The sequence below is a fragment of the Hyla sarda genome, chromosome 2 (assembly GCF_029499605.1).
Source record: "Hyla sarda isolate aHylSar1 chromosome 2, aHylSar1.hap1, whole genome shotgun sequence".
Lineage (NCBI taxonomy): Eukaryota > Metazoa > Chordata > Amphibia > Anura > Hylidae > Hyla > Hyla sarda.
In genome coordinates, this window is record NC_079190.1 from 285,140,017 (window position 1) to 285,157,285 (window position 17,269).

A 17,269-nucleotide genomic window follows, 5' to 3' on the forward strand; every position below is an offset into this window, starting at 1 on the left:
AAGTTGACCGCAGTGTCTAAAACGGGAGAAAATCGTTGCCGGTTAACTCAGTAGGTTGTTTGGTGAAATCACAGCATCCCAAACAGCTGAGAGGACAGCAGGAGGCTTCTTACCTTGTCTCCCGCCGTCCGATGCCTGAGATCCAGGCAGGAGCAGCAGAGCACCGATCAATGCAATGCTATGGCTTTGCATTGATCAGTGTCTACAATCAAGGTATTGCATGTTATTGTCCCCTATGAGGGCTATAACAATGAAAATAAAATTGTAAAAAAATAGTTAATAAATGTGACTTAACCCCTTTCCTAATAAAAGTTTGAATCACCCCCATTTAAAAAAAATGTAATAAAAATAAACATATGTGGTATCACCGCGTGCATAAATGTCCGCGTGCATAAATGTCCAAACTATGAAAATATAATATTAAACAGTGTGGTTAATGGCGTACACGTAAAAAAATTCCAAAGTCTAAAATTGCGTATTTTTGGTCACTTTTCTATACCCTAATAAAATGTATAAAAGGCGATCAAAAAGTCCAATCAAAACAAAAATGGTACCAATAAAAACTTCAGATCATGGCGCAAAAAATTAGCTCTCTTATATCCCCGCATACGGAAAAATAAAAAGTTATAGGGGTCAGAATATGACAATTTTACACATACTAATTTTGGTGCATGTAGTTATAATTTTTTTTTAAGTAGTAAAATAAAATAAAACCTTTATAAATTAGGTATTCTTGTAACCGTATGGACCTACAGAATAAAGATATGGTGTAATTTTTTTTACCAAAAAGTGTACTGCATAGAATCGGAAGCCCCAAAACTTACAAAATGGCATTTTTTTTTTTTTTTGCTCCACAAATAATTTTTTTCTGGTTTTGCCATAAATTTTGTGGTGAAATTATTGATGTGATTATAAATTACAATTGATGTCACAAAAAATAAGCCCTCATATGGGTCTGTAGGTGCACAATTGAAAGTGTTATGATTTTTAGAAGGTGATGAGGAAAAAACGTAAAATATAAAAACCGAAAAACCCTGCGTCCTGAAGGGGTTAATGTCTGTTGTTGTAATGTTAATGATTTGTCACATTGCCTTTGTTCTGTGTGAGATAGTGTGGTCCATCTTTGCTGGTTGTTGCCATAACTGCAGCTATGGGATGGGTGGTAAACACATGGGCATGTGCTCTGTCTCTGTAGGTTGAATCATCGCATTGTAGATTACTGCTGTTGACTGTAACTATGGGAGTCGCTTTTTAAACCCAGCCTATTGTTGTTGTATGTACAAATAAACCTGACTCCAGGTAGGAAACACACATTCTCCCTGAGCTGGGGGATGGAATCCGTTGGTTCAACTATGGCCAACTTGTTTATCCCAAGGGCAGACACCACTAAAAATGAATATTATTACAAGTCGGGATATCTACCACACATCTGACACAAGAGAACCTACTCTCAGCTCTGAAGACAGTAGGCATCAAAGCGGATCTATCACCGATATTCATTGGTGAATGCCAATCTGAGCTGTGAGCATAGGAACTATTAGTGGACCCTTAGGCCACTCTCCACCTTTATTTTGGTCAGAAACATGCATACCAGTGGCCCACAGTGCTCCTCCTGTTTTAACAAACAAAGGAACAGATATCGGTCCTGCTCCTGCTTCTATGACTCTATCCAACTCTCTTGTGAAATGGCATCTGTTCTGGTATAGCATTCCCTTTTAAAGGGGTTCTCTTGTTGCTGCCTATCTAATGCACCCATTTGCACCAATGCAGATGAAATCGATTTACAATTCATCACGGTGGTTGCTCTGCTGAAATTCTGACAGGCGCTAATTGACTACAGAAGTCACTGCTGCTTGGGTCACAACTGGGACACGGTTGCCATATGATCCGATAACAGGAGTTGTTTGTTACTGAGGTCCACCACTATAGTGACAGCAGTGATGTTTTCTGAGAGTCCTAAGTGTCGAGCTGGATGAAGAAAATCCCCCGTACAGGAATGCAGAATTAGTCAAAGTGTCGGTTAGGAAGCCTATTTCCTAGAAAATAGCCACAGCATGACTGTGATAGCATCAGCCTCATTACTACAATGGGTTGGTTGACGTCAGACTTATCCATAGCCTTGCCTGAGGTTTAATACCTTCCCCTGGTTGGTCACATTAGAGGAGCAAAAAGAACAGTTATTCAGCTCCACATATGATAGAGCCCACTTACTTCACATAGTTATTGAAAGAAACTGATCATTTATAGCAATGCAAAGAGGAGAAAAAATACTCAAAATATGAAGATTACACACATTTCTTGCTGCATCGCGTCTAATATGCAGCTACATCTGTATAAGAAATTGTTGAATGAGTTTTGTAGGAGAGGTAAACTTTAGATATTTTCAAAATAGAACTAATTCACTTTACTTCACAGGTTGAAATAAGTAGGGAAATGCAGGGATTTGCTCCACCCACTCAATTTACATATTTATTGTCTAGGACTCCACATCCTAGTGGTGTCACAGACAATGAACATGTAAATCGAGTGGGCAGAGCCCAACTCCCTGTACACGATTCACTGAATTTAGCAGAGGATCTTCTGGGGACATATCACAGGACCTATTGGACATATTAAGTAAGTGACCCCTCAATGGACCCCTCAATGGACTCCTGTTTACCCACTCTATAACCTAGTATATTGGGTTAAGTGTGGGTGAACAGGCTGACAGTTTTCCTTTAACCCCTTAACGACGCAGGACATATATTTACATCCTCCACCGGCTCCCGCGATATGTCATATCATATCGGGTCGTCCCGGCGGCTGTCAACGGCCGGGATCCGCGGCTAATACAGGACATCACCGATCGCGGTGATGCCCTGTATTAACCCTTCAGACGCGGCGATCAAAGCTGACCGCCGCGTCCGAAGTGAAAGTATCCCGGCTGCTCAGTTGGGCTGTTCGGGACCGCCGCCGTGAAATCGCGACGTCCCGAACAGCTTACAGGACACCGGGAGGGCCCTTATCTGCCTCCTCGGTGTCCGATCGAATGACTGCTCCGTGACTGAGATCCAGGCAGGAGCAGTCAAGCGCCGATAACACTGTTCAGTGTGTGCAGTGTTATAGGTAAAAAAAAAGTGTTAATAAAGGTCATTTAACCCCTTCCCTAATAAAAGTTTGAATCACCCCCTTTTCCCATAAAAAAAAAATAAAACAGTGTAAATAAAAAAAAAATAAACATATGTGGTATCGCCGCGTGCATAAATGTCCGAACTATAAAAATATATCATTAATTAAACCGCACGGTCAATGGCGTACGCGCAAAAAAAAATTCCAAAATCCAAAAAAGCTTATTTTTGGTCACTTTTTATACCATTAAAAATTGAATAAAAAGTGATCAAAAAGTCCGATCAAAACAAACATCATACCGATAACAACTTCAGATCACGGCGCAAAAAATTAGTCCTCATACCGCCCTGTACGTGAAAAAATAAAAAGTTATAGGGGTCAGAAGATGACATTTTTAAACGTATACATTTTCCTGCACGTAGTTATGATTTTTTCCAGAAGTACGACAAAATCAAACCTATATACGTAGGGTATCATTTTAATCGTATGGACCTACAGAATAATAATAAGGTGTCATTTTTACCGAAATATGCACTGCGTAGAAACGGAAGCCCCCAAAAGTTACAAAATGGTGTTTTTTCTTCGATTTTGTCGCACAATAATTTTTTTTTCCGTTTCGCCGCAAATTTTTGGGTAAAATGACTAATGTCACTGCAAATTAGAATTGGTGATGCAAAAAATAAGCCATAATATGGATTTTTAGGTGGGAAATTGAAAGGGTTATGATTTTTAAAAGGTGAGGAGGAAAAACGAAAGTGCAAAAACTGAAAAACCCTGAGTCCTTAAGGGGTTAAGAAAGCACATATACAGGCTCATCTGAAGTTTGCCAATGAACATCTGAATGATTCAGAGGAGAACTGGCTAAGCGTTGTGGTTGAATGAGATCTAAATCAAGCTCTATGGCATCAGCTCAACTCACCGTGTTTGGAGAGGGAGGAATGCTGCTGATGACCCCAAGAACACCATTTACACTGGCAAACATAGTGGAAACCTTTTGCTTTTGGGGTGTTTTATTTGCTAAGGGGACAAGAAAACTTCAATGCATCAAAAATTGATTGATGGGGCCATGTACCATCAAATCCTGGGTAAGAACCTCTTTCCCTTGGCCAGGTCATTGCAAATGGGTCATGGATGGGTATTCCAGCATGACAATAACCCAAAACACATGGCATCTTAAGGTCCTTGAGTGGCCTAGTGGATCTCTAGACCTTAATCCCATAGAAAATCTGTGGAGGGAGTTGGAGGTTCGAGTTGCCAAACATCAACCTTAATGACATGAAGAGCATCTGCAAACAGAAGGGGACAAAATCCCTCCTGAGATGTGTTCAAGCCTGATGGCCTATTACAAAAAAAGGTCATACCTCTGTGATTGATAACTATGGTTTCGCCATAAAGTACTAAGTCATGTTTTGCACCACTCCAGCGACGTCAAACCTTCTCTCCCAGATGAAGGTTTGTCTTGCCGAAACATGCATTGGAGTGATGTTATCCCGGTCTCTGCGCACAATACTTTGCCTCTACTGTTGGTCTGTATGGCTTGTGTCTTTGTATGCTTGCACAGTTATGCAGTTTAGCACTTTGTTATATAACGTAATCTATTGGGAGGTGTAATTACTTTTTGGGGGACTTGTGTACATTAATGTGTCCATCCTATTACCTTTTATTGTGCAATAAATACATATGCTGCTATAGCCTCATTTATTATTTCGGCAAACTTTTTTATTACTATTGTGCGGTTCTGGTTTTTGATGTCTGATGTCTTTTTTACAAATACCTATATGAACTGTGTTTTAACTTTTTTCTTATGTCACCCATTTGAGTGTTTAACCCCTTAACGACCACGGACGTAAATGTACGTCCTGGTTTGGCGGTACTTCACGCACCAGGACTTACATTTACGTCCTGTGTATGAGCGCGAGATTTGGAACGGTGCTCGTGTCATACACGACAGGTTCCGGCTGCTAGCAGCCGGGGACCCTCCAGTAATGTCCGACATCCGCAAATGTGCGGATGTCCGCCATTAACCCCTTAGATGCCATGATCAATACAGATCATGGCATCTGTGGCAGTGCGGTACTTTGAATGGATGATCGGATCTCCCGCAGCGCTGCCGCGGTGATCCGATCATCCAGCATGGTGGCCGGAGGTCCCCTCACCTGGCTCCTGCCATCTCCTAGGGTCTTCTGCTCTGGTCTGAGATCGACCAGAGCAGAAGATCACTGATAATACTGATCAGTGCTATGTCCTATGCATAGCACTGAACAGTATTGGCAATCAAAGGATTGCTATAGATAGTCCTCTATGGGGACATAAAAAGTGTAAAAAAAAAGTGTAATAAAAGTAGAAAAATTAAAAAAAAAAAAGTAAAAAAAAAGTGAAAAATCCCCTCCCCCAATAAAAAAGAAAATTGTCAGTTTTTCCCATTTTACCCCCAAAAAGCATATATTTTTTTTAATAAACATAGTTGGTATTGCCGCATGCATAAATGTCTGAACTATCAAAATATTGTATGTTAATGATCCAGTATGGTGAATGGCGTAAACGTAAAAAGTAAAAAAAAAATAAAAAAAATGCAGCTTTTTTGTCACATTTTACAAAAAATAATTAATAAAAAATTATCTAAAAGATTTATATATGCAAATGTGGTATTGGTAAAAAGTACAGATGACGACGCAAAAAATTAGCCCTAATACCGCCCTATATACGGAAAAATGCAAAAGTTATAGGTGGTCAAAATAGGGCAATTTTAGATCACTGATTTTGTACAAAAAGTTTAAGATTTTTTTTAAAGCGGTACAAAAATATAAAAGTATCTAGCCATGGGTATCATTTTAATTGTATTGACCCACAGAATAAAGAACACATGTCATTTTTACCGTAAATTGTTCAGTTTGAAAACCAAACCCTCCAATATGTGCAAAATTGGGGTTTTCATTTAAATTTCCTCCCTTTTTTTTTGGGTTCGCAGTACATTTTAGGGTAAAATGAGAGGTTTCATTTCAAAGTACAATTGATCACGCAAAAAACAAGCCCTTATATGGGTCTGTAGATGGAAATATAAAAGAGTTATGAATTTTAGAAGGCGAGAAGGAAAAAACATAAATGCAAAAATTAAATTGGCCTGCTCCTTAAGGTTACAATGGGCTTGGTCCTTAACCTGTTGGGGACGAAGGGCGTATGCATACGCCCTTGCGTCCTGGTACTTAAGGACGAAGGGCGTATCCATACGCCCGTGGGAATTTCGGCCCCCGCCGCGCGCCGGGCGGGGACCGGGCCGGGGTGACTGCTGATATCTATCAGCAGGCACCCCGTGCAAATGCCCATGGGGGTCATTAGACCCCCCAATGTCGGCGATCGGCGCAAATCGCAAGTGAATTCACACTTGCGATTTGCGCCGATTCCGGGTCATTACGGGTCTATGGTGACCCGGTGACCCGTAATAGAAGGGGGATCGCGGGTGTCTAAGACACCCACGATCCCCCTAAAGCGATAGGAGTGAGGTGGCATGGGTGCCACCCCTCCTCTCTCTGCTATTGGTGGTCTAGACGCGACCACCAATAGCAGATCAGGGGCGTGGGGTTTACTTTCGTTTTCCCCGTCCTGCCCTCCCACAATAGGCGGGGCAGAACGGGGAAAATGAAGAGGACCGGGCGCCGGAGTCCACTTACCCCTCCGGAGGCAGCGGAGCGACGGGGATCGGCGGTCGGCGACGGAGATCTGCGGCGGCGTGCGGCAGAAGAGGACGGCTCCCGGATGCGACGGAAGCGGTGAGTAGTTGCATAGCAACATCTAGAGGGCTACAGTCTGAGACCACTATAGTGGTCTCTAGACTGTAGCCCTCCAGATGTTGCAAAACTACAACTCCCAGCATGCCCAGACAGCTGTTTGCTGTGTGGGCATGCTGGAATTTGTAGTTTTGCAACAGCTGGTGGTCTGCAGTTTAGAGACCACTGCACAGTGATCTCTATACTGCCCTCTAGATCTTGCAAAACTACAACTCCCAGCATGCCCACACAGCTGTTTGCTGTCTGGGCATGCTGGGAGTTGTAGTTTTGCAACATCTGGAGGTCCACAGTTTGGAGATCACTGTTCAGTGGTCTCCAAATTGTAGCACTCCAGATGTTGCAAAACTACAAATTCCAGCATGCCCACACAGCAAACAGCTGTCTCGGCCTGCTGGGAGTTGTAGTTGCGTACCTCCAGCTGTTGCATAACTACATCTCCCAGCATGCCCTTCTGTGATCAGACATGCTGGGAATTGTAGTTTTGCAACAGCTGGAGGCACACTGGTTGGAAAATACTGAGTTAGGTAACAGAACCCAACTCAGTATTTTCCAACCAGTGTGTCTCCAGCTGTTTCAAAACTACAACTCCCAGCATGTACTGACAGACCGTGCATGCTGGGAGTTGTAGTTTTCCAACAGCTGGAGGCTCACTGGTTGGAAAATACTGAGTTAGGTAACTGAAACTAACTGAAGGTTTTCCAACCAGTGTGCCTCCAGCTGTTGCAAAACTACAACTCCCAGCATGTACTGACAGACCGTGCATGCTGGGAGTTGTAGTTTTGAAACAGCTGGAGGTTCCCCCCCCCTCATGTGAACGTACAGGGTACATTCACACGGGCGGGTTTACAGCAAGTTTCCTGCTTCAAGTATGAGCTGCGGCAAATTTTTCGCCGCAGCGCAAATTCCTAGCGGGAAACTTACCGTAACCCGCCAGTGTGAATGTACCCCAAAAACACTACACTAACACCTAATAAAGAGTAAAACACTACATATACACCCCCTTACACTGTCCCCCCCCAATAAAAATAAAAAACGTATTGTACAGCAGTGTTTCCAAAACGGAGCCTCCAGCTGTTGCAAAATAACAACTCCCAGCATTTCCGGACAGCCACTGACTGTCCAGGCATGCTGGGAGTTTAGCAACAGCTGGAGGCACCCTGTTTGGGAATCACTGGCGTAGAATACTCCTATGTCCACCCCTGTGCAATCCCTAATTTAGTCCTCAAATGCGCATGTGCTCTCTCACTTTGGAGCCCTGTCGTATTTCAAGGAAACAGTTTAGGGCCACATATGGGGTATTTCCGTACTCGGGAGAAATTGCACTACAAATTTTGGGGGGCTTGTTCTCCTTTTACCCCTTATGAAAAGGAAAAGTTGGGGTCTACACCAGCCTGTTAGTGTAAAAAAAAATATAATTTTACACTAACATGCTGGTGTTGCCCTTTACTTTTTATTTTCACAAGAGGTAAAAGGAAAAAAAGACCCCCAAAATTTGTAACGCAATTTCTCCTGAGTACGGAAATACCCCATATGTGGGCGTAAAATGCTCTGCGGGCGCACAACAAGGCTCAGGAGTGAGAGCGCACAATGTACATTTGAGGCCGAAATTGGTGATTTGCACAGGGGTGGCTGATTTTACATTGGATCTGACATAAATGCAAAATAATAAATACCCACATGTGACCCCATTTTGGAAACTACACCCCTCACGGAATGTAATAAGGGGTACAGTGAGCATTTACACCCCACAGGTGTCTGACAGATTTTTGGAACAGTGGTCTGTGAAAATGAAAAATTAAATTTTTTTGTTTGCACAGCCCACTGTTCCAAAGATCTGTCAAACGCCAGTGGGGTGTAAATACTCACTGCACCCCTTATTACATTCCGTGAGGGGTGTAGTTTCCAAAATGGGGTCACATGTGGGGGGTCCACTGTTCTGGCACCACGGGGGGCTTTGTAAATGCACATGGCCCCCGACTTCCATTCCAAACAAATTATCTCTCTAAAAGCTCAATGGCGCTCCTTCTCTTCTGAGCATTGTAGTTCGCTCGCAGTGCACTTGACGTCCACATATGGGGTATTTCCATACTCAGAAGAAATGGGGTTACAAATTTTGGGGGGCATTTTCTCCTATTACCCTTTGTAAAAAAGTAAAATTTGGGGAAAAACCAGCATTTTAGTGGAAAAATATATTTTTTTCATTTACACATCTGACTTTAACAAAAAGTTGTCAAACACCTGTGGGGTGTTAAGGCTCACCGTACCCCTTGTTACGTTCCTTGAGGGGTGTCGTTTCCATAATAGTGTGCGATGTGGTTTTTTTTTGCTGTCCTGGCACCATAGGGGCTTCCTAAATGGGACATGCCCCCCAAAAACCATTTCAGAAAAACTCACTCTCCTAAATCCCATTGTTGCTCCTTCCCTTCTGAGCCCTCTAGTGCACCCGCCGAACACTTGACATACACATATGAGGTATTTTCTTACTCGAGAGAAATTGGGTTACAAATTTTGAGAGGATTTTTTTCCTTTTACCCTTTGTAAAAATTCAAAAACTGGGTCTACAAGAACATGCCAGTGTAAAAAATGAAGATTTTGAATTTTCTCCTTCACTTTGCTGCTATTCCTGTGAAACACCTAAAGGGTTAACACACTTACTGATTGTCATTTTGAATACTTTGGGGGGTGCAGTTTTTATAATGGGGTCATTTATCGGGTATTTCTAACCAGAAGACCCTTCAAATCCACTTCAAACCTGAACTGGTCCCTGAAAAATTCCGATTTTGAAAATTTTGCGAAAAATTGGAAAATTGCTGCTGAGCTTTGAAGCCCTCTGGCGTCTTCCAAAAGTAAAAACTCGTCAATTTTATGATGCAAACATAAAGTAGACATATAGTATATGTGAATCAATACATAATTTATTTGGAATATCCATATTCCTTATAAGTAGAGAGCTTCAAAGTTAGAAAAATGCAAAATTTTCAAAATTTTCATGAAATTTTTGCATTTTTCACATAGAAAGGATGCAAGTATCGCCGAAAATTTACTACTAACATAAAGTAGAATATGTCATGAAAAAACAATCTCGGAATCAAATTTATAAGTAAAAGCATTCCAGAGTTATTAATGCTTAAAGTGACAGTGGTCAGATTTGCAAAAAATGCTCCCGTCCTTAGGGTCATAATGGGCTCTGTCCCCAAGGGGTTAAAGGGTTAATAAAGTATGTGTAATTTAGTTTACAAGTGACTCCATTTTTCCAATTTTGCTGTAATTTTATTAAAGTAGTATAATAATAGAAAAACTCAGCTGTTAGCTTCATACTGGTCCTAAGTGCGCGCTCTCATCAGGGACATTACTGGTACCCAACTGGAGGATACACCACAGATGCTACTCCTCTCGATGCTGCCCGGTTCCCCAGAATCCCTGCGGAAGGGTCTCACAGGTGTTCTCCTAGCAGCAGCCAGACGAGTCATCCCTAGATGCTGGAAAAGCACCTCCCCCCCACGACTACTGACTGGCTTTGTGAAGTCCTGCACATTCATTCAAGGGTTAGAAGAATGTCTGGCAGATCTACTGAACGCTTCATCGTAGGCTGGCGCCACTGGCTGGATTTTACGGCCTCGCCCCGCTTTCTCCAATATGGCCTTACCTGAACCCTCTCCCTTTCTTTTTCCCCTACTGACCTCTCCTCTCCTGCTTCCCTCCCCCTCACACTCCGTTTCCTTACCCGTCCCCCCGAACTCAACCACCTGCCTATGTCAAGGTTTTCCTCCTTACCTGCCTTTTATGTTCTGATTTATGAGACTAACGTTGTTACTCTGAGGAGCTTATGCTCCTGCATTCTATTGTTTACTGGATTTATCCTGTCTGTACACGACATGATACTTGTTTGTACACCTATTTTCCTCTTTGTTTAATAAAGTTTCTTGTTGAAATAAAAAAATAATAATAATAGAAAAACTATATAAATTGTTTTAATTGCATTGAACTACAGAATAAAGAAAATGTATAATTTTCCCATAAAATGCCCTGCATAAAACCAAACCCCTCAAATGTTGCAAAAATGCAGTTTTATTATAAATTTCCACTCGCCAATAATAATAACTTTTTGGTTTTTGAGGTACATTTTATGGTAAAATGAAAGATCTTATTACGAAGTAAAATTTGTTCCGTAAAAAACAAGCCCTCATATGGTTCTGTAGGTGTAAAAAAAAAGAGTTATGGATTTTAAAAGGGGAGGAGAAAAAAACTAAAACACAAAAATAAAAAATGGCTATGTCCTTCAGGGTTCAGGACACAGACAATTTCATTTTTGCATTTTAGCTTTTTCCTCCTCGCTTTCTAAAAGGCATAACTTTTTTATTTTTCTTTCTTCAGACACAAATGATGGCTTGATTTTTTGCACAACTAACTGTACTTTGTAATGACATCAATCATTTTACCATGTGGGGGGAAATTAAAAAGAAAATGTAGCTAATTTTGTGGTGTTTCCTTTTAATGCTGTACATTTTATGCTAAAACTGACATGTTTACTATATTTTCTATATTCTGTGGGTCAATAGGATTAAAACAATGCCCATGTTTACATGCTTTTCTATTATTGTACTGCTTTAAAAAAAAACTTTTTTTTAAAACAAAATTAGTCTAAATCGGCAATTTAAAATAAGTCTAAAATAAGGGCAATTATTGTATTGATACAGTTGATTTTTGAAAATTTGTAATTTAGTAAGTTGTATAATGAAAAATAAAGAAAATGAAAACAAATAAAAAATAAAAATGAGTTTAAATGTCTAAAATTGCCCTAATCTGACCCCCTATAACTTTCTCATTTTACTGTATATGGGGCCATATAGGGATGAGCGAATCGAATCTGACGAATCCGAATTCGTTACGAATTTCAGGAATAATTTACTTTGCAATGAATCCGAATATCGCCGTAATTCGATCACACGAATCGCTTTATTAAACTCCATTTAGTACGGTCCAAGCTCCAGGGCATCTAAAATGGCAGATCTACATGTGAGAACAGGGGGAAAGGAACTCTGGGAAGGCAGGTAGGTGGGATGAACCTGAATCACATGCAGCATGCAGCCTATCAGCAGCCAGCCACCACTATGATGTCACAGCCCTATATAATCGGCAACCATCTTGCGGCCAGTTACATCAGCGTTTTATTTCAGAGAGCGTTTCATTGCAGGGAGAGATAGAGCATTGTGTGCGCTGCACAGAAAAGCTAATTCACAGCAGCAATTAAGCACAATCCCAAATCACTGCATGAAAACACGGACAGAGAGAAAATACACTTTTGGGTGTAATACACAGCAACTCCACTGCTGCAGTGGGGTGTAGGGCAACTCTTAAGCTTAAAGGGGCCAGTTAGGCAGAGCAGTAAAATCCATTGTCACCTGCTATTAGTGCCTAATAGTACTGTACTGGGCTCTACTACACAGCTCTTCTGTACTGCTACAGTTGATTGTACAACAACTGTAAAGCTAACAGGGGCCAGTTAGGGTGAGCAAGAAAAGCCATAGTCACCTGATTACAGTGCCTAATACAGGTTGTGTAGCTGAGCTTATTGTCCTCTCATAAGTGTAACCTGTGCATACATAGGTGGTGTCCTTTTTTTCCCCCTAAATTTGGGGCTAGTTACTGTGAAAGGCCAGCTAAAGCTACACTCTTTGTCACGATTCGGCTGGCTGGAAGTGGATCCTCTGTGCCAGAGAGGGATTGGCGTGGACCGTGTCGGTGGACCGGTTCTAAGTTGCTAATTGTTTTCACCAGAGCCCGCCGCAAAGCGGGATGGTCTTGCAGCGGCGGTAGCAACCAGGTCGTATCAACGGCTCAACCTCTCTGACTGCTGAGATAAGCGCGGTACAAGGGAGTAGACAAAAGCAAGGTCGGACGTAGCAGAAGTGAATGCAGGGGAAGTGAGGTATAAATAGGGAAGTGCACAGGTGAAGGTACTGATAAAAACCCCATGAGCCAATCAGTGGCGCAGCGGCACTTTAAATCGCAAAGACCCGGCGCGTGCGCCCTAGGGAGCGGGGCCGCGCGCGCCGGGACAGCACAGACGGGGAACGAGTCTGGTAAGCGGGTCGGAATGCGCATCGCGAGCGGGCACGTCCCGCATCGCGAATCGCATCCCGGCTGGGAACATTATCGCAGCGCACCCGGTCAGCAGGTCTGATCGGGGCGCTGCAAATGGGAGAACGCTGTGAGCTCTCCGGGGAGGAGTGGGGACCCGGAGCGCTCGGCGTAACAGTACCCCCCCCTTGGGTCTCCCCCTCTTTTTGGTACCTGAGAATTTGAGGATAAGGTTTTTGTCAAGGATGTTGTCCTCGGGTTCCCATGACCTCTCCTCTGGGCCGCAATTCTCCCAATCAACAAGAATTTTTTTTTTACCTCTGACCGTCTTGGATGCCAGAATTTCTTTCACCGAAAAGATGTCAGAGGACCCGAAAACAGGAGTGGGAACAACAACCTTGGGAGAGAAGCGGTTAAGGATGAGTGGTTTAAGGAGAGAGACATGGAAAGCATTGGGAATACGGAGTGAAGGAGGAAGAAGGAGTTTGTAAGAGACAGGGTTGATTTGGCACTTGATTTTGAAAGGACCAAGATAACGTGGTCCCAGTTTATAACTGGGGACACGAAAGCGGATATACTTGGCGGAGAGCCATACTTTGTCTCCGTGAGAAAAAATGGGGGGAATTCTTTTTCTATCGGCATGTTTCTTCATCCGGGATGAGGCCTGTAGGAGAGAATTTTGAGTCTCTTTCCAGATGGTGGAGAAGTCCCGAGTCACCTCATCAACAGCGGGCAAACCAGAAGGCATGGGAGTGGGAAGGGGGGGAAGAGGATGACGGCCGTACACCACAAAAAATGGGGATTTAGCGGAAGACTCAGAGACTCTGAAATTGTACGAGAATTCGGCCCATGGTAGAAGATCGGCCCAGTCATCCGGGCGGGAGGAAACAAAATGTTGCAAATAGTCACCCAGAACCTGATTAATTCTTTCCACTTGCCCATTGGATTGGAGATGATAAGAGGTCGAGAAGTTTAATTTGATTTTAAGTTGATTACAGAGGGCCCTCCAGAATTTTTACACAAAATGAACGCCTCTATCCGAGACGATATCCGTTGGAAGCCCGTGAAGGCGAAAAATGTGTATAAAAAATTGTTTCGCCAACTGAGGCGCAGAAGGAAGACCTGGAAGAGGGATAAAATGTGCCATTTTGGAGAATCGATCAAAGACCACCCAAATAACTGTGTTGCCATGGGATAAAGGTAAGTCAGTAATAAAGTCCATACCAATCTGAGACCATGGTCGCTCAGGTACAGGCAGAGGATGGAGAAGACCAGCAGGCCTCTGGCGAGGGGTCTTGTCCCGGGCACAGACTGTACAATCCCGCACGAAATCAACAACATCAGCTTCCAGGGTAGGCCACCAATAAAATCGAGAGATGAGCTACATGGATTTTTTGATGCCAGCATGGCCTGCGAGGTGTGAGGAGTGTCCCCACTTGAGAATCCTGAGGCGCTGGCGTGGAGAGACGAAGGTCTTCCTTGGAGGAGTTTGTCTGATGGAGGCTGGAGAAGTGGAGATCAGACAGTCCGGAGGAATAATGTGTAGCGGGGAAGCTTCCACTTCAGAGGCATCCGATGAACGAGAGAGGGCGTCAGCCCTAATGTTCTTGTCAGCAGGGCGAAAATGAATTTCAAAGTTAAAACGGGCAAAGAACAACGACCACCTAGCCTGGAGAGGGTTCAGCCGTTGGGCAGACTGAAGATAAGAGAGATTCTTGTGATCAGTGTATATAATAACTGGATATTTGGATCCCTCCAGCAGGTGCCTCCATTCTTCAAGTGCCAATTTTATGGCCAGTAGTTCTTGATCACCAATGGAGTAGTTTTTCTCCGCCGTAGAGAAGGTCCTAGAAAAGAAACCACAAGTAACAGCATGTCCGGAAGAATTTTTCTGTAGGAGTACTGCTCCAGCTCCCACCGAGGAGGCGTCTACCTCCAGCGAGAAGGGCCTAGATGGATCAGGTCTGGAGAGTACGGGAGCAGAAGAAAAGGCAGTTTTGAGATGATTGAATGCATCTTCCGCTTGAGGAGGCCAGGACTTAGGGTTGGCGTTTTTCTAGGTTAGGGCCACGATAGGGGCCACAATAGTGGAAAAATGCGGAATAAATTGTCTGTAATAATTGGCAATCCCCAAAAAACGTTGGATAGCACGGAGTCCGGAGGGGCGTGGCCAATCCAATACGGCTGATAGTTTGTCTGGGTCCATTTGGAGTCCCTGGGCAGAGACTAAGTATCCTAGGAAGGGAAGAGATTGACATTCAAAGAGACATTTTTCCATTTTGGCATATAATTGATTGTCCCGAAGTCTCTGAAGAATCATGCGGACATGCCGGCGGTGTTCTTCTAGGTTAGCAGAAAAAATCTAAATATCGTCCAGGTAGACCACAACACAGGTATATAGAAGATCACGAAAAATTTCATTTACAAAGTCTTGGAAGACGGCAGGGGCATTGCAAAGCCCAAAGGGCATAACCAGATATTCAAAGTGTCCATCTCTGGTGTTAAACGCGGTCTTCCACTCGTCCCCCTCCCTGATGCGGATGAGATTATGTGCACCTCTTAAGTCCAGCTTGGTAAAGATGTGGGCGCCTCGTAGGCGGTCAAAGAGTTCTGAGATAAGAGGTAGAGGATAGCGTTTTTTTACAGTGATTTTATTAAGTCCGCCGTAATCAATGCAAGGACGTAAGGAGCCGTCTTTTTTGGAAACGAAGAAAAATCCAGCTCCGGCAGGGGAGGAAGACTTGCAGATAAAGCCCTTTTTTAAATTCTCTTGGATGTACTCTGACATGGCTTGTGTTTCTGGAGCAGACAGAGGATAGATTCTGGCCCAGGGTGGAGTAGTACCAGGGAGGAGGTCAATAGGACAGTCATAAGGCCTGTGAGGAGGCAAAGTCTCTGCTTGTTTTTTGCAAAAAACATCTGCATAGTCCAGATAGGCCTTGGGGAGACCAGGTATCGGAGGAGCCACAGGGTCTTGACTGACAGTACAGGGAGCAGGTTTAAGACAGTTCTTGTGGCAAGTAGTACCCCAGTTCTTGATCTCCCCTGTGGTCCAATCAAGGGTTGGGGAATGGCGTTGAAGCCACGGTAGTCCAAGAAGAATTTCCGAAGTGCAGTTAGAGAGGACCAGAAATTCAATCTTTTCGTGATGGGGTCCAATGCACATTAAGAGGGGTTCCGTGCGGTAACGCACAGTACAGTCCAATCTTTCATTATTAACAGAGGCGATGTAGAGGGGTCTGGCGAGACTGGTCACCGGGATGTTGAACCTGTTGATGAAAGAGGCCAAAATAAAATTTCCTGCAGATCCGGAATCCAAGAAGGCCACAGCTGAGAAGGAGAAGGTAGAAGAAGAAATCCGCACAGGCACAGTAAGACGTGGAGAAGCAGAGTTCACATCAAGAGCTGTCTCACCTTTGTGCGGAGTCGGAGTGCGTCTTTCCTGACGTGGAGGTCGGATAGGACAATCCTTCAAGAAATGTTCGGTACTGGCACAGTACAGGCAAAGGTTCTCCATGCGGCGTCGTGTCCTCTCTTGAGGTGTCAAGCGAGACCGGTCAACTTGCATAGCCTTCACGGCGGAAGGCACAGGAACGGATTGCAGTGGAGCAGAGGAGAGAGGAGCCGGGGAGAGAAACCGCCTTGTGCGAACAAAGTCCATATCCTGGCGGAGCTCCTGACGCCTTTCGGAAAAACGCATGTCAATGCGGGTGGCAAGATGAATAAGTTCATGCAGATTAGCAGGGATTTCTCGTGCGGCCAGCACATCTTTGATGTTGCTGGATAGGCCTTTTTTAAAGGTCGCGCAGAGGGCCTCGTTATTCCAGGACAAATTGGAGGCGAGAGTACGGAATTGGATGGCGTACTCGCCAACAGAAGAATTACCCTGGACCAGGTTCAGCAGGGCAGTCTCGGCAGAAGAGGCTCGGGCAGGTTCCTCGAAGACACTTCGAATCTCCGTGAAGAAAGAGTGTACAGAGGCAGTGACAGGATCATTGCTGTCCCAGAGCGGTGTGGCCCATGACAGGGCTTTCCCAGACAGAAGGATGACTACGAAAGCCACCTTTGACCTTTCAGTTGGAAATTGGTCCGACATCATCTCCAAATGCAGGGAACATTGTGAAAGAAAACCACGGCAAAATTTAGAGTCCCCATCAAATTTGTCCGGCAATGATAAATGGAGGCTGGATGTGGCCACTCCATGCGGAGGAGGTGCAGGAGCTGGCGGAGGAGATGGTTGCTGAAGCTGTGGTAGAAGCTGCTGTTGCATCACGGTCAGTTGAGACAGCTGGTGG